Source organism: Aythya ferina, assembly GCF_964211825.1.
Source record: "Aythya ferina genome assembly, chromosome: 2".
NCBI classification, from domain to species: Eukaryota; Metazoa; Chordata; class Aves; order Anseriformes; family Anatidae; genus Aythya; species Aythya ferina.
This window is the reverse complement of record NC_140297.1, coordinates 117,050,230-117,069,298: the sequence shown is the minus strand read 5'-3', so window position 1 is coordinate 117,069,298 and position 19,069 is coordinate 117,050,230.

The window sequence follows — 19,069 nt, the reverse complement described above, 5'->3', positions numbered from 1 at the left end:
GTTGGGAAACATTTTTTCCATTGGGAAACAATTTAAACACAAGAGATGTGAATAAAAATAGTTCTATATTTTCTCTTATTCTATAGTTAGTTTCTTCTAAATCAATATCTTCAGTCAGATGTTTGCTTCAACTGCCTTTAAGAATATCTATTTTAGGATATTTTAGGAAAATAAAAGTATCTGTAGGGTATTAATGAAACTATTCAAAACATGGAAATTATGGAAACATGTTGTTCTCCTATGTAATGACTATTTATTTTTTTATGGGTGAGATTTATTGTACTGAATGTTTCCAGCAGGATATTTGATCTATGTTATAAGTCTGTGGAATGTGTGATCGAAGTTCATATTAAAAAAAAATATGAAGATATTTAAAAGGTATGAATAATGTGATTTAAGTCTCAAGAAAAGGATCCTTCACTGTAGTGCTTTTATCTGATTCAAGCCAAGGTCTACCACACTTAGGCCAGATGGAATTAAGTGTATATTCCATTACCAATCAACATCTCAGTTCTTAGCATCCTAGTATACTGGAAGCCTTTGTGTGGAAAAACAACTAACAGAAGGGTGTATTATTCTTTCTTTCTTTTTATTTTTTTTTTGTTTGTTTTGTTTTGTGTTAATAAGGAAGGAAATATGGAGAAAATGATTAAGCATTTATGCTGTCTTAAAGTGCTCTGCATTTTATTTTGAAATAAATTCCAGATCTGAGGCTTCACCATGGGTTTTCTCTGGAATAATACATTTATCTTCTCCACAGTTTGAATTAATGTGTCTTTGGGCCAGAAATTCTGCTTTGGGCCAGCAGAGAAATATTATTATTGACTGAGGAAAGCTGAATTACAACTAGCAAGGATCAGCTGCAGAGTGGGTGAAGTTACAGTTTATATGCAATATGTTGAGCTATCATACCGAGTAGACAGAAGTAACAGATGAGATTTAAGGATATAATGTAGGCAGGTTGCTCCAGTCCCAGTTGTTGTAATTGTAATTGTTCTAATTGACAGTCCAATGTCAGTTTTGTGGGCAATTCTGTCCAGTGAGAAACAATATTTATTTTTGTTGAGCATAAATATAACTAAGTTAATGGAAAGTAACACTATCTCCCATAGCTAGACTGAACTAAATTATGGGGGCTTATATGGGGTCATGATTGCAAGTTGTGGAATTCTTCTGCCTTGTAAAGTAGACCAGGTTAAACTTCCTGAAGTGAAAGATGAGAGGCCACTGAAGTAAACAAACAAACCAACCAACCAAACAAAAAGCCACCAACATCTATTTAACAATATCAAAGGTATTGTTTGCATAGCTGTCTGCTTTCAGCAGAGACCAGCTCTGTTCTCAAGCAGATACTGTGGTTAGAAGATCAAAGAGTTTGCTGCTGTTACCCTTAGTGCATGAAAAGTGCTGGATTGTAAATAACAAGGTATTCTTCCTTAAGAGCTCTGTATTTATGTTGAGATTAAACTGAAGTGTCATCACCAGGTGCCACTGCTCCATATTATGATTCCACAGCACCAGTGCAGAGTCCTGGGGAGCCTCAAAGCGGGAAAAAAGAGGAGAAAAAGGACAGATGCAGAGTCAATATAGGCAAAGTACAAGTTCAATAGATACAAAGCATGAGTGTACTTTAAAGACAGGCTTTATAAACTACCTTAGGGGTTATGCATAATCTATTTTTATTCCTTGCCTTTTTATTCCTTGCCTTTGTAATAGCCTCTATTCTGTTTTAACATAAAGATTGCTCTGAGGTATTTGTTATTCATTACAACTGATTTCTGTATATGGGCAAGTACATGACAGCTATATAACAACACCATAGCTGTAAAACTTTCATTCTATTTGTTTTGATTACCATACCCCATAATTGCCACAGATGTTACTTTAGCATGATGCCAAATTATGCAGAATACTTCATGGTATTCTTCTAAGATTTTGCCTTACATTGCATACTTAGAAAGGAAATATGAAAATATCCCCAAATTCACACTAAGTAGATAATGCACATTAAAAATAACAGATCACATTTTTCCTTGGCTTAACACCATTATGTTTATTGGGAACATAAGGGATGAATAACATAAAACTTTTTTTTTTTTTTTTTTCATTCTAAAATAAATTCTACTTTTGTTTAAAGAATAATTTTATGCACATACCTTACATCACTTTTCATTTTCACAGATGGAGATATAAGGTTTCCAGCAACCCTTACAATTGTACTTAAGACTCAGTATTTGAATGCTACCTGATTTCAGGTAGTATTTTCTGGGTAGAATCCCCATCTGGCCATCTGGTACATAAACAGCAGAAGGCTTGTTCTGTGCAGAAAATGGTTACAGTTAATCCTTATTTACCCTGTGCCAGTCTCTTGTGCAATCCATCCAAGGATGGTATAACATCAGTAAGTGAATGGCATATATCACTGAAGATCACTGAAGGACACGTGGGTAAGAACAGACCCATGTGGAAAAGCACAGATTTTTATTTATTTTTTTTATTGGGTGGTGGTGGTGGTGGTGGGATTATCTTGAAGTTAAATAGTGCTTAAAGTAGTATTTATATGTTCTTTGCTATTTTTTACACCTCTATGGTTTAAGCAGTAAGTGAGCGTTTAAAAACATCCAGTGCTTGATAAAGGAAACATTGGTGAATCTTAGAAATGTGTGAAAGCTATCAGGAAGCAAATATGCTGGAATTATTATAGTGAGTGTTTGCTAATAGCTTTGATGTTAAGAGTATTTGAAAAGAAGAAAGCTACCTGTGTTCAATTTCTCATGTTCACCTTGATTGCAAATTTTAGAGTCCAAAGAGAGCTACAAAATAAGCTTTAATCAGCCCTGTGAAGTTTACTTTGAAATAAAGTACATTTAAATTGACATCATCTTAGGAACCTGCAGTAAAAACACTGTCTTCTGCAATGACATGGAGAATAAATCTAGAAGTATCATCAAGGAATCCTATAGGGATTTTCTGTGGGTACCTGGGCAGACAAACACAAGAGCAGAAAACACTAAAACAACTTGAAACAACTTCATCTACCAAGTATTTTCCTTTGGAGCTTTGCTATGGTGGTTTCATCTGATACTTAAAGCTACAGAAGTCTCGGTGTAAGCTGCCCTAAGACTAGGTAAAGACAGGGAAGTTTGTCTACTTTGACTGCCTATTTAATATTTTGGTCCTTCAATAGACATCTTTAGCATCTTTGGACTCTCCATATAATCAGAGTTGGCAACTGCAGGAAAAACATCTGATTTTTTCTCTATTATATATGTCACCAAAAGACAAAAATCTCTTAGCCACCTAAAATTATACCAGCTCTATATGTGCAGTAGCTTATCCCTCATCAGATAAATGTCTGATTAAAAAAAATAGAGAGAGAAAAATAATGCAATGAAGTACTCCACTGAAAAAAAAGGTAAATCTAAGAAGTCCATCTTTGAAAAACATTAAAAATAGTTGCTTACATTAATACTCAGTTATGCATCAATTGAAGGAAATTAAATTTTGTACAGTATGGAGGACTAAAGAAGAGTGAGGCTTTAAAACCTTTATAGAAGAAGCTGAAAGGATAAATTGAGCTTCTTAATGTTATTTCACTATTTCACTTGAGGTTTTAAATTATTTTATTTTTCCATATGTTCTTAATTTCTTGATCTTGACTGCAAATAAAACATTTTTCCCTCTATTTCTCTTTCTTTTTTTTTTTTTTTTTTCTTTTTTTGCTTATCCAGTTTATGTTCCCAAGGTAAGACGTATAACTCATATTGAAGCATTGCTTACATTCTTTATCTAGTTGGTCTGGTAAGAGCAGCTGCTGTTAGCGAAACCTGCCATTGATGGTAGTGCTGAACTGAAAAATCTTGGAACTAGCATTCTAGTAGTAGATCCAGACTTTCTCACTTCAACACAACAGGGAAAGGTTTGCACTAACCCTGAAATTCCTCCACATCTCAGGTTCTGAGGGGGCAGTGTGGGTCTGCATTTCCAGGACTGCGCATCCATTCTGTATGGCTATCCTCTGCACATGTATATGCCTTCAGTGTATTCCTCAAACAATTATTTTCACCAAGAAGAAGAAGGCACTCCCCAAACACAGAGCAGGAGGCTGGAATTCTGAGACTTTGAGAGTTCCTCATTCCCTAGGAAGCAAGAAGGAATGTGAGGTCACAGCTTGAATAGGGATTTTTATTTCTATGTTTGAAAAAGGAAAGTCTAGTGCAGCACTTCAAAACGGAAGTCAACTCAGTCAAATCAAATATTTCTCCCTACACAGCAGTATATAAAAGGTTATCTTCTTTCTATAACTTAGATAGAAGAGGTTTCAGGTACTTTTTAAGATTTCAAATTCAAGTTTTGGGAGTGTTTTGTAAAGTCATAAGGCTCAGATGGCACCACTAGCTTAATGTTTGGATTAGAGAGCTAAAGTAACACCTCAGTTTTCAAAATGTCAGAGAATACCTAAAGTAAGAGCATCCCCTGTATGATTCAGCTATTACAATATGCATAGTTATCTGAAGCACGTCTCCAAGTAGTTTGAATCTTTCTTATCGAGTTATTCTAGAAACATACTGAGGCCAGTGATGCAATGTTGCCTTAATGATAAGAGAGAAAATTAAGTGCCTGATGTAATCCAGTAGATAAAGAAGGGAGCAAAACAGTGCCTTTGGGGAGGAAAAAAAAAAAAAAAAAAAAAAAAAAAAAAGATTTTCCTTTATGAGTCAGTGTTGTTTGTCAAATCGTTGTAACTTTTTTATTATTTTATTTTATTTTATTTTATTTTATTTTATTTTATTTTATTTTATTTTATTTTATTTTATTTTATTTTATTTTATTTTATTTTTTGTCATCTTTATATAGCCAAATCCAGAGTACAAACTGCTAGCAGTTCAGTTCACTGAGTCTCAGAAAAACTCTACCAAAAATATACTCTCACCTATCATATCCTTCATAAACCCAATAAATACAAAGGTAGTGGCTGCCAAAAAAAAAGACTTGTCTTTATCTGGCATGGTCTAGTTGGATAAACACCACAGCTACTTCTTGCCACTATTCTTGGGTTAGTTGTACCATCGATTCTAAGGGCTGTCAGCTAATTCAGCAGTTTGGTCCATTTCTAAAATGTCCGTACAGAAAACACTTCTCTCTTCAGGAAAGCCAGCTCCAGGGAGCAAAAGAATGTCTGACCAAAACCCTCTTCATATTCAAACTCTAACCACAAAATAAGACTGCTTTTCCATAGTGCCTTTTGTAGTTTTCCTTATATATATATATATAAGGATATATATATATGCATGCATGCAATAATAAATATTATTTTGTGTATAATATAGTGTCCTTGATAGCTACTCTTTCCATCTCCCAAACTGGTAACTGGAGTTCATGTCTCACCTCCAGACCTCTTTGCTTACCTTTGGGTTAGTCACATCCAGATTAGTCAGAGATCACTCACCAACAAATGGAGATCTTGGTGAAACAGATTGTCTATGAGTAAAAGTTTTTTCCTTCACTTTTGTTTTCTAATTGATATTTTTTGTTTGTTTTTCTGAGCTTTATAGGATTAATCTTCCTTTCTACCTCATCAGTTTTGTGTTGATATAACACATTCTTTTGATTGTGCAAATCAGAAGTTTGGAAATTGGATATTTTTTTTTCATTTTTATATGTTTTGTTTTGTTTTGTTTTGTTTGTTTGTTTTGTTTTGTTTTGTTTTTATCAGATCATTTGGTCTATTCTTCCATGAAAAGCTGTTACTTCAATGATGTACATCTGATAATCTGTTTAATTGTTTGGTTGAACATGCCGAGGCAAACAAAAGTGGTGAAGCAGGAACTGACAGACTTCCAGTCACGCCCAGAACAACATATGGCTCAGTAGAGAGTTTGGAAACTTTCATTGTTTCCTGTTATCTGTCAGTTTTCACATTATAGGAATACTATATATCTAAAGCCTGCTTTAGAGACCTTTTGTGTTTTTTAGTTATGAGATTAAATTCAGGTTGCAGGTCCCATGTTTGCAACCATTCTGCAGCAATTTCTATGTGTAGAGCCCCTTGTGGGCACATCCTGGTTTGACTAGATTGCTCCTGCAAGCTATCAAAGAGCTTTAAAATCCCCAGTTCCAGCTTTACCTTTCCCATGGGCATTGACCAACATGAGAGTTGCTTCACTTCACAGCAGCAGCTGCAGCTTTTGCCTTTCAGCTTCCCAAACCCCTCAGCTGTAGGAATGGCAAAGCCTGTCTGCTCTGACCTGTAAATCGTTTCTAATTTCTTGCTGTCTTTGCGCCCAGGAGAGGACATAACACTGGTACAGCCTCTGATTAGACACAGGGGCCCCAGAGATTGGCTGACTCCAGAGCACAAATGCCAAAGCCAAAAAACCATTGATTTTTAGCACACGGATCTGAAATCTAATCAAATTTCAGTAATATCAGCCTGTGACCTTTTCTCTTATTAGTGAATTTATGCACAGCTTAGTCCCTGATTCCCATATCACTTTTTGTGTGCTGGTGCTGCCTTCAGCATAATTATTGGAAAATTTTGAGTGTTAATTGAGCATGATTGAATTTTGATATGAATCATGTGTACAGCATGTGATAAGAAAAGTGTGCTTGTATTTTTCCTGTGGTAGGAAAAAACTGGCTAAGCAAACTTTCTTGCAGGATGGGGAATTCTAATTTTTCATGATCTAGCTTTTTAATGTAGTTCCACGGACAAGAGCCTGGTGATGTGATGCTATGTAGTACAGTTTCACCTAAAATCCATAAAATATACCACACTAAGGTTTCCTGCAATACTGGAATGGAAGCTCAGAGAGCTTCCATTGTTTGCAAACAGGTGCATATTTTCAGGTGTTCAACTTAGCCAAAAACCTTTGCTTTGGGCAGAAACTTTGTTAAGAACAGACTTGATAAAAATATTTGTTAAAAAAAAATGTTAAAAGTATTTTCCAAAGAAGAAAGTCTTGTTTTACTTGTTTTTTCAGAAATTATATGGAGGCCATGGACTATAGTAATTTGCTGACTGTTTTGATGCTGTCTGTATTACAATTTCAAAGTTGTTTTATTTCACACATTTATTATTATTATTTATTTGTTAAACCTGTATATTTTTGAACCTACTGGTGAAGATGTTTTATTTTCATCACTGAATTGTGCATTGGGTAAATGTTCTAAAGTATTTTATATTGAAAGATGCAACCTACTGGAGGAATTAAGAAATTAGATTTTTAAGATAGTCATGATAGTCATACAGTTCACCCTTTTATTTACATAGCCCTTTTATTTAACAGACTTTTTGCTTTGATTTAAACAGTCTCAAACAAAGAAGAATTAGGAATAATAATTTGATCTCCACACAGCAAAATAGTGAAAATCATTTTTGTAAGTGGATGTATTTTGTAAATACTTTACTTCTCCAAAATATTTAACCATACTTTGAGGAAAGAACAAGTTGATTCAGAAATTGCATCTGCCATATTTCTTTGCATTTAAACTTTCTGATAGGTCCTAACTTACTTAAATTATTTCTCCCGTGTAAATATTTATTCTGTTTTCAATTTTATTTCAAGTGCTGTGAAAGTAGGTGATCTTTTTTTCTTAATATGAAATTAGCTTTCATTTGGAGTAAAGGATGGATTCAGATTCAGATGATCTCATGAAATACCCAGGATTGACCAAATTTTCTTGATGTAGTCATGTTTGGATGCAAATATAAACTTATATCTGTATTTGCTAACACAAATTATTAATTATAATTTGGTTTATTAATTTCATCAATATATTTTAAGTTAAAGCAATATATTGAATAAGTAATTGTAAGCCTCAGTTTTATCCTAGAGATCTCACCCAAGCTAGAGATCTTACCCAAGAATGTAGAATTTTTAGCAATAAATTCACTCATCATTTTAATTTCAAATTATACATTTTAATTTTAAATTATAGGTTTTATTTTGTTTTGTTTTGTTTTGTTTTGTTTTGTTTCATAATACATGTACTATTCATTTATAGTGTTTAAAACTATGACGGCAAAGTCAGCTGAGTCACTCCAAAATCTGTTTTTCATGCTCTATAAGGATAGCCTATGAATTTTCATAAGAAAAAACAGATGCTCTTATGAAGAAGAGACCATAATTACTATAAAAGCACTCTAAAACAGCATCTCAGAAATTTAATATTTATAAGAACTGAATATATACCTGGAAGTGCATAAATACTTCTAAGGAAAATTATTTAAGAGTATGTAATATGATTTTTTAATTCTTGTTGAAATTATAATTACTAAACTGAAGATAATGTGGATGATTTTTTATAAGGCCAAAATAACCTTAAAGCTTTGTTTGAATTATAAGGGAAGAGTTATTAACATCAGCAAACATGAAGAAATGAGAATGGAGAATCTTTTATATTTATTCTCTCTTCTTAGTTTCCACCGAATACTCTTGAAACACCCTGATCAACATGGAATTCACAGACATTCATTGGTGATGAAGAATCTGACACTGGAATATCATGCATTAATTATTTATTTTAGGACTTTTAAATCAATTTGGTATTGTGGGATCATCTGTACTCAGCCAAGGCTAAGATTTCTGCAACTTCGTCTGTACTTGTATATTTGTTATGCATGTGTTACCAGAAGAATATTCAGGTCATCAGACTACATAAGATGAAGAAAGTAAAGAAGTCAAAGTAAAATAAAAAGCAGGGTTATTTCAAACATCATATCAAGCCATTCATCCAGATGTAATAAAAATGTACAAAAGAACCAAAATGCTTTGAACAAATGGATAAGAAAAACTGTCTGTAAAGGTTGGATTTTGAATTCAACTTGTGCTGTCCTTTGCCTTTCTTATATTACATAGTTTTACATTCTTCACACCAGCAGCAGTGCAGACAAGAAACTTGCCTGCCTCAGAAGAACGTAAAAGCATTTTTCCTTTCTAGTAAGGGATTTTGCATTTTTTTCCCCTTTTGAAACTCATTTCTAAGTATCTCATTACTTTCTAGTATCCTTGTAACCCTGGAAATAAGATGCTTTTTTTTTTTTTCCTGAGGCCAATTCATGATGACACCTCACAGAGTCTAGCAATGGAGCATCTCTCCAGTGGCCATCACTACAGTTCACAATATATAGGTCTCCTTTTGGTAGGATGAGTAATGAGGTGATTTTATAGGATAAAGGTTGTGATTGTGTTTAAAATGGATTAGAAACTCAAAATTGTTTTGTGTCTTTCAGGTCCCCAAGGGAAAATTATATATCATTCAATAATGAGTAGCTGACAAGGAGACAGGTCACAGTAACTATTCCTAAATATAACTATTAAAAAGAAGGAAGAAGCAGTACATTTTAGAAGTCCTCTGGAAAAAATAAAATATAAAATATAAAATAAAATAAAATATTGCCTAAATATGTCTAAATTTGTCTGAATAAATAAATATGTCTAAATAAATGTTAAATATTTAAATAAGTGGTGCTGACCACTGTGATCTTTATGGTGTTATTATTCCCAGTTCACAGTGTAAATGGATCAGTTATTTGCAAAAGATGAGTAACTCAGTGATTTTAACTTACCAATTCCAGAGACTGCAATCAAGTAATAAAAACCTGATAATCCCTCCTCTTGATGTATCAGTATTTTAGCTACAGCAGTGTCAAACTGAAAATTCAGATGGAAATCATACACCAAAAACTGTGTGCTACTATGAAAGCATTGTGCTTGGCCATTACCTTATCCTACATGCCCTGAAGGAGTTAATAGGCTACATAGAACATAATGCAAGGACAGAGAAACATGACGTGACACAAAATAATCATTGAGATACAATTACAGAATCACAGAATTGTCTAGGTTGGAAGAGACGTCAATATCATCGAGTCCAACCTCCAACCTCTAACAAGTCCTCCACTAAACCATATCGCTAAGTTCAACATCTAAATGTCTTTTGAAGACCTTCAGGGATGGTGACTCCACCACTTCCCTGGGCAGCCCATTCCAATGCCTCACAACCCTCTCAGTAAAGAAGTTTCCAAACTAAAACTCCCCTGGCGGAACTTTAGCCCATTCCCCCTCATCCTGTGACCAGGCACATGGGAGAATAGACCAACCCCCACCTCACTACAACCTCCTTTAAGGTACTTATAAAGAGCAATAAGGTCGCCCCTGAGCCTCCTTTTCTCCAGGCTGAACAAGCCCAGCTCCCTCAGCCGCTCCTTGTAGGACTTGTTCTCCAGGCCCCTCACCAGCTTCGTCGCCCTTCTCTGCACCCGCTCAAGCACCTCGATGTCCTTCTTGTAGCGAGGGGCCCAAAACTGAACACAGTACTCGAGGTGCAGCCTCACCAGAGCTGAGTACAGGGGGACGATCACTTCCCTAGCCCTGCTGGCCACAGTGCTTCCAACAGCCAGGATGCTGTTGGCCTTCTTGGCCACCTGAGCACACTGCTGGCTCATATTCAGCCGACTATCCACCATCACTCCCAGGTCCCTCTCCGCCAGGCAGATTTGAATTGATTTGAGTGGTTTTTGTGTTTTTCTTTGCTCTTGTTGTTGTTTCAGTATATAGTGTTAATAGATAATATTATAAATAATATCCATATAGATATCCAATATACATGTAGATTTAATATCCAGTAATATCCAATATAATATCCAATATAGATAATATCCATAGAAATACATAGAAAAACTATCCTACAAACTTTACAATAATAACATTTTAATTAGTCATAGAATGTCTGAGAATAATTAAAATGTATGACTTTAGGCCTACTTTTTTCTGTACTGTGTTTTATTCAATTAAATAATAGTTGATTGTTGGCTTGTATCAAGGTTAAGCAGGCCCATTAAACAAGTTTTTCTTAGCTGAATATGATAATTCATGCTAAAATTGAAATAAAAATAAAAAAAAAAAAAAGAGAGAGAAGAAAAAGAAAACAATAGTCTAATTGTTTAGACTATTAGCTAATTAGTAGCTAGTCACCCTAGTAGCTAGTTACCAAAGAAACTCCTGACCTTCTTGGATAAAATAATGAGCAGCAGATACAATCTTGGGAGGTCCCAGAGAACCATGTCTTCACCATGCCTTTTAGTACTTCTCAATTTTCACATAAAACTACTTATGGATGTGAGTTACATAATTTGTATGAGCTCTTTCTTTTTTTTTTTTTTTTTTTTTTAGATAAATATCGGTTTATTTTAATTAGGTTCCCAGTGATCTAAATGCATTTTATCAAAACATTGTAGCATTGTAGTAACTTCATAAATAATATACTAAAATCTTTGGTGTTAAAATAGTCCATGTTGTACATGACACATGAGCTAAAATGAAAATGCCCTCTTTACATGGTTTGAACTGAGAAATTCAAAAACTTCTCTAATATAATGAACAAACAAAAGCCAACCTCCCAAAAATGTTACCTTATATTTCCAAAACAAATCAACTTCATCACTTTAGCTTCTATTATAGTTAACATTGTTCCCAACCAAGAATACATAAAGAATTTCAGTTTCTTTTTATTATTATTTTTTTCAAAACAAGAAGCTATATATAAATCACAAAATAAAATATCATCAACCCAGTGTTCCAATTTCAAACGTTTCTAGGCATATAAATAATTTGTAAATATAATTTTGTCCTAACCATACTCCTCAGTATATTTTTGAAAGAAGAAATTTGTTAAAAGAAAAGCAGCAGAGGCAGAAATTACGTATGTTGATGGTTACAAAAAATTTCAACATTTAAGCTATGTGCAATTATCATTAGAGTATCTTCAGTTATCTAATTATCATTAGAGTATATGCAGTTCCTGTTCTAACACTGAAAAATGTGAGAAATCTATTATATGCATTTATGTAAATAATATTGTTTGCACTGATATCATAGTTAAATATTTTACTGCAGTCTTTCTGCTTTAGGAAATCGTTTTTGTAAAATTTGAGAAATATTGAAGTGAAATTTAGGAGAATTGAGTTGAATAGGAAAAATGTAAATTATGATTTGGATCTTGTGAGATACCTGTTACTTATAAAGAAATGGGAAAAAAAGATACTGTTACTTATAAAGAAATGAAAAATGATAGAGACATTGTTTCTTGTGGTTCATCTCTACCACTGCACAGAGGAAACTGAGAGAAGGGCAGAAGCTGACGTGGTTCAGCAGCAACTGTACCCATGGGACTTTATAATGCTGGAAATAGAAACTTTCTGTGCTTCCTCTCCTAGGGATTCTCACAGTCCTTGCTTACAGTCTTCTGAGGTCCCATGGTATTTGACCCATCATTTCACTAGGATAGAGTTGATATCTGTTTTCTGTGTTCTTTTTGGGTCTGAGATTTATGCAAGAGCAATAATGCTCCCCATACTTTGCCAAGCACAGCCCAACTGGTTAAAATTAAAACCCTGCACTACTAGTTCAGAAAATATGTTGGTATAAATATACACAGTGCAGTACAGTGTGTCAAAAGATGCATAGAGTACACTATTGCTTTTGGGAGAGTTTGAAGATTCCTGAAAGACTCTGTAAGGCATATACAGCATATATGCTCTGTGCTTAGACACTTCCCATATTTCTCCCCTCCCCTCAGTGTCTTCACCATCAGTATGCAAATAGAAAGGAGATGAATATTTCAGTATTTCAGACTGTACTATTTATTTATTTATTTGTGGTAGTTTTTTGGCAATGTCCTTGCTGAGAATAAATGGAGAGAGAAATCACATCCAAACACTTCATTTTCAAAAGTATTTCAGTTACTCTGGAATACCTTGATGTCATAATTTCTGTGACAAGCTGTGCTGTGCTTTCCCAGCAGAAGGAGCAGAAGGTCTGGAGGAACAAGGTTGTCTTTCCTTTTGATTAATCCAAGTGCTATATTGAAATAATGTTAATGCAAAGTACACATTGAAATATTGTCACTGGAGCTCAGCTTTTTGGAAAATTCACAGATCTCTTTATCACCTTTGTATACAGAAGCCTACCATTAAATAAATTAACAACTCTTTTATAATGCCGGATTGTATCTATTCAATTCCTTGAAATGAAACAAAGAGTACTAGGAAAGAAAACTAGATTAATGGGTTAAATTTTTATACACATTATCACTACAAAAGCCAATCTCCTGTTTTCCCTCTAGCAAAATCATTATTCTTTGCTTTCTTTTCTAACAGCTGTTAGATTTTTCTTTGTCTGGAGAAAGTTGAAGGACTAGGTGATGACTGGGCTGGGTGACAGATGATTCACCTGTTTTACAGTTTTAGGCCATCCCCAGTTAACACAGAAGATTATATATTACATTTGATGCTGTGCAGTGAATCACAGACCTGTCAATAAGTTATTAAGAGATTTGTGATTTGTCTGGAGAACCTGGGGTATTTTCTGTCTCTGATGTTTGAGCTGGAATTAAACTTTTTTCTGATGGCGATGTCCTCATGTCTATTCTTTCATGTCAGTAAATCTTAAATCATGAACCACAAGATGTTATATCCCATTGTCTGTGCTTGTTTTCTCATTTCATTAATGTTTTTTACTCAGTGTAAATATCTTTAGGGCACATTATTTCCTCTCTTTGCCTACCCTCAAGTGTTTTAGCCTTATGACTTAAGACACAGATTTTATTTTCACACCCTTCTCCTCTGGTTCTGCCTGCTTAATTCATGAAACTGCACTTTTTTCTTTGATAGAGTAAGTGCTTCTTCTTTATCTGGTATCAGGAGTTGTTGTAGTGGGTTTACGTAGTGGGGACCTGCAAGGTTGGCTTCTGTGAGAAGCATCCAGAAGAGGTTCCATGTTAGATAAGGGCCAGTTTCAGCTGGCTACCAAAGGGACCTGCTGCTAGCCAGAGCCAAGCCAGTAAGTGATGTTCTCTGTGCCTGTGGTAGAACAGATTTAAGAAAGGGTGAAAAAGCTCCTCACCACAGCAGCTGGGAGAGAGAGGAGTGAGAACAAGCCCTGCAGACACCCAGGTCAGTGCAGGAAGTGCTCCAGACTCCTCCAGATGGAGGAATGAGAAGCCCCCATGCAGCCCTCAAGGTCAGTGCAGAAGGAGGGCAGGAGGTGCTCCAGGCATGCAGCAGCAGTTCCCCTGTGGGCTGTGGAGAGGCCCCTGGTGGAGCAGGCTGTCTCCCTGCAGCCCATGGGTCCCACATGGAGCAGATCTCCACGCTGCAGCCTGTGGAGGAGCCCCTGGTGGAGCAGGTGGACGTGGCCTGGAGGAGGCTGCGGCCCATGGAGAGCCCCCGCAGGATCAGGCTCAGGGCCTGCAGCCCGTGGAGAGGAACCCATGCAGGAGCAGGGGATCTGGGGGGAGCTGCCGCCCACCCGTGGGGAACCCGTGTTGGAGCAGTTTGCTCCTGGGGGATGGACCCCGTGGTATGGAGCTGTGTGGGAGCAGCCTGTGCGCAGCCCCTGCAGGCTCAGTTCGGGAAGGACGGCGTCCCATGGGAGGGACCCCATGTAGAGCAGGGGCAGAGAGTGACTGTACAGCAGCAGCGGAGATGAATTGTCAGGGACTGACTGCAGCCCCCGTTCCTCTGTTCTCCTGAATTGCTCGGAGGAGGAAGTGAAAGAGGCTGGATGGGGGTGAAAGTGCTTTTAGTTTCTCTTGTTTCTCACTGCTCAATCTTCCTAGTAATAGGCAATACAATTTACTAATCTCCCTATGCTGAGTCTGTTTTGCCTGTGACAGTAATTGTTAAGTAATCTCCCTGTCCTTAACTCAACCCCAATCCCTTTCCATCATATTTTCTCCCTCTTTCCATTTAAGGAGGGGGAGTGAGAGAGTAGTTGTGGTGGAGCTCAGCTGCCCACCTGGGTAAAAACCCCTCAGTTGCCAATGCTAAATACCTACTTGTATTTTTTTGTTGTTGTTTTCGTTTTCAAAATTAATAGTTCATTCTCATCCAGCACTTCAGCTGGTTAATTTTTACTTATTAAAGATTCTGAAGAAACCTCTCTGTTTGCTTTCTGATGTTTGGAAAAACAAACATTTATCTTCTCTGTCCAAATTCATTTTAGATTGTGTCTGAAAATATTCTACAACATCTAATTTTTTATTCTATTTTCCTTTTTTATTTTTTCACTTTATTCTCTCAAGAGATTCCAGCATTCCCAAAGTAACACAGGCAGATAGAATCCTATAGTTTATTAATCAGCCTACCTTAAAAAAGAAATTTCTGGAAATTAGTATTGTCCAGGAAGAGATTAATTTAATGGCTAAATTCTTACTATCTTCTGAATTTCCCAGAACATTTTGACCTCTGCATCTAAAAATATATAGAGCTATAAGAAGAAATGCACAGATAGTGACATCTGCCTATTCCAATGATTTCCTGGTATATTTGATAACACTACAGTTGACCGAATGGAAATTCTGAGTTTGTGTGAAAATGCAATGGTCCTATTCATTTCATTTCCTTAGTCTATCGTCTCTCAAAAATTAAAAATTCTAAAATAGGTTTGTTGTTGTTTGTTTGCTTGTTTTGTGCTTTTTTAACCTGATTTTTAATGAAAGAGACCTAGGCAACAGGCAACATAGCTTAGAAGCTTAGAAGGCTGAAGAAAGGACAGTAGTGTTCAGATTATTTTAAATAACAGTGGTGTAATTCTTTTTCTCTCTATTCCGACAATCAGAAAATACAGTAGTTTTTCATCAGGTTGTTTTACACTACAAGGAGTTACCTTACAGTATAGTCTCAGCTGGTTTATTGATGTTTCCTTACCAAGTTAAACAGGTGTTTTAAAGAATAATTTGGATCTTTTAGTCCCCTAAATTTTGTCAACTGAGTTGGTCAGCAATTACACTGATGAGTAATAGTATCTGTGTAACACAATGCCATTGAAAGAAGTTCCTCCTTTGTCCATGCTGGTGTAATATTTCCTCTTACCATCTTACAGGTGAGAAAGTGTCATGGTTCCGCTCAAGTGGGCAGCCGAGCTCCGCCACAGCTGCTCTCTCACTCCCCCTCCTCAAAGAGGAATGGGGAGAAAATATGTGAAAAGGGCTCAAAGTTTGAGATAAGGACGAGATCACGCAGTAATTATTGTAACGGGCAAAACAGACTTGGCATAAGGAGATAGTAAGATTTATTGCTTATTGCCTGGATCATCAGGGTTATGGTCAGTCTACAGCACTTCTTCTCTGCCACTCCTTCTTGGTCACTCTCGTCCCCTGTGCTGTGGGGTCCCACCCACGGGATGCAGTCCTTGATGAACTGATCCGGCGTGGGCTTCCCACAGGCAGCAGCTCTTCCAGAGCTGCTCCAGATATGGGTCCGTACCACGGGGTCCATCCCTCAGGAGAAAACTGCTCCAACCTGGCTCCCCCACGGGCAGCAGCTCCTGCCAGGTCACCTGCTCCTGCGTGGGCTCCTCTCCATGGGCTACAGGTCTGGCCCGGAATCTGCTCTGGCAGGGGTCTTCCATAGGCGGCAGCCTCCGTCGGTGCAGGACCACCTGCTCCACCGTGGTCTCCTCCACGGGCTGCAGCGTGGAACCCTGCTCCACCGTGGTACTCCATGGGCTGCAGGGGGACATCCTGCTTCACCATGGTCCTCACCACAGGCCGCAGGGGACTTCTGCTCCGGCGCCTGGAGCACCTCTCCCCCTCCTTCTTCACTGACCTTGGCGCCTGCAAAGCTGTTCCTCACTCCTCTCACTCTCCCAGCTGCTGTGTGGCACAGCGTTTTTTTCCCTGTCTTAAATATGCTCTCACAGAGGCTCAAACAACATCGCTTATTGGCTCAGATCTGGAAAACAATGGGGCCCTTCCCAAACATGGGGCAGCTTCTAGATCCTTCTCACAGAAACCACTCCTATGGCCCCCTGCTACCAAAACCTTGCCACGTAAACCCAATACAGAAAGTGCTTCTGTAAATGTATTGATGAGGATAGAAAAGTCACATAACTGGGAAAGCTCCTCCACAGGACAAGATTCAGGAAAGCAAAGACTAGTGACGTTACTGAAGTCAGCATTTAACAGAGGTTTAAAGGAATGTTCGAAAATATTGTTCCTGTTCATTCTTCCTGCAGATATGAGAATAGCTGTTTTATTAATTAAATAGCTGTCTTATAAATATCCAAGAGGAAAGAAATAGAGAAACTTGCAAGTTCTTCTCCTTCTTTTAAAGGATTGTTTTCAGTAGCCAACATATTAATCCATTAACTCTGGAATATTTGGGAATTTTGCTTTTCAAGATGGCCAAAACATCAGAAAGAAAAATAAAGACAATTTCATGAGAAAGAAAACCATAAATCAGAAACATTTCTTTTCTAATTATTTTAAATTAAATGAGTAATACCTCTTATCCTTCAACATCATGTCTTAAAGGGTAGTATATTGGTAGAATCATGAGCTTTTCCAGTTTCGTATGTAACTCAACATATATGCTTCAACAGCAAAGAAAATTAACAGCAACATTACTTTTGCAGGAATTCACGTTCAGGTTCTATGTTACTATGTTACTATGTTACTATGTTCTAATGTTACTATAACCTTCAAAAAAATCTAATGGAAAACAAAGAATAAAGCTTGTTCAACTTTCCTCTTTCATCTATGGTGCCATTGTGACTTTAGTAATACTTATTCCATGATGACATATGAAGCACAGTTATTGTGAATATTAGCTAAAAGACAACAGAAGATGTGAAATCTCTGCAAAGGTCAATATAAGTTATTAGAGATCATACAAAATAGACTTCTTCATGCCACCAACTTCACATTTGAATCAAAATTAAAATTAATTTAGAAGGAACCTACATAAAAAAAAAAAAAAAAAAAAAAAAAAAAAAAAAAGCTTACTCAATTCCTTTAATTTGCAGAACTATTCCATTCCATTAGGCAACTAATTTCTATGTGTCAGATACAGATTGAAAGTGGTCCCTCTCTGGAGGAATCTTCCTACTCTACTTGTAGTAATTAGGTATGAAGATCCTGGGAAGATGCCTATGCTTTGATAGTTGCCTGTGCTTTACTCTCAGAGCTCATCAATCCATAGGCAAATGCAACTGAAATATCATCTTTAATGGTTTCATGCTACAGAAGGCTTGAGGTTACATATTTTGCAATTAAATAACAAAATTACTTTAATTTTTCCTATAAAATTGTGAAAGGTTACCTTTGTGAAATACATGTATATGAATCCTTTTTGTTAATCTATAATCCTAATAAGCTTTTAGAGACGTTATGAAGAGGTCTCAATTAGAATTAGAAGACAAGAGCCAAGAGAATGCAAGTAGCGAACATGGAGGCAACAATAAACAGCATGAAGCTAAGTGAACTGTGCAGACAAAATATAATTGTTCTTCCTGTAAATCTCTTTGGATTGCACCTCGATTTATCTCTTTACTTCTTCCCTAAGAGTATGTACCAGAATATATGGGGGAAAAAGCAGATGTACAATTTTCTGGAGAAAATTTAACACCATACTTGTCACTAAAAATTACTTCCCTGTGCTTTTCTTTGTAGTTTTGCAAACACTGTGCAATTGTTAAGAAAATAAAAAAAGACATATTCATCAAAATTCATACTCTTTTCAGTGTCTGTTTTAACATAAAAACAACCTATTACCAGATCAGATGAAGCTTGACTTGACCATTCATCAGGTTATTGCAGACAGTATTTTTCTCCTTTAAACCTATATATATATATATAATATATGTATATTATATATATATATATTATATTTTGCCCTTATATTATATATAAGGGCAAAAGGTGGAGGTTGAGGGAGAAATATTACACCGATTTATTACATTATTTCAACTTAAAGCAAGAAAATTGTGAAGTTTGTCATTTTAGTAAGTCCAAATTTTAATAAACTGATTCTAGGGTGTATTGGTGAATTACGGTGAAGAAATTAATTGGAATGGAGGAACGACAGGACTTAATATTATAATTATTATTACTATTGTTATTATTATTGTTATTATTTTATTTTACTTTATTTTTATTTTTTATTGTTTTGCCCTTGGAGTATCTTCATTTTCTAACAATCTGAACATTAAATGGATGCAAGTCCCTTTAGGGGCAAACACGAGCCTTACAAAGTTTAAGTAGGAAAATCTCAGTAAATTTCAGT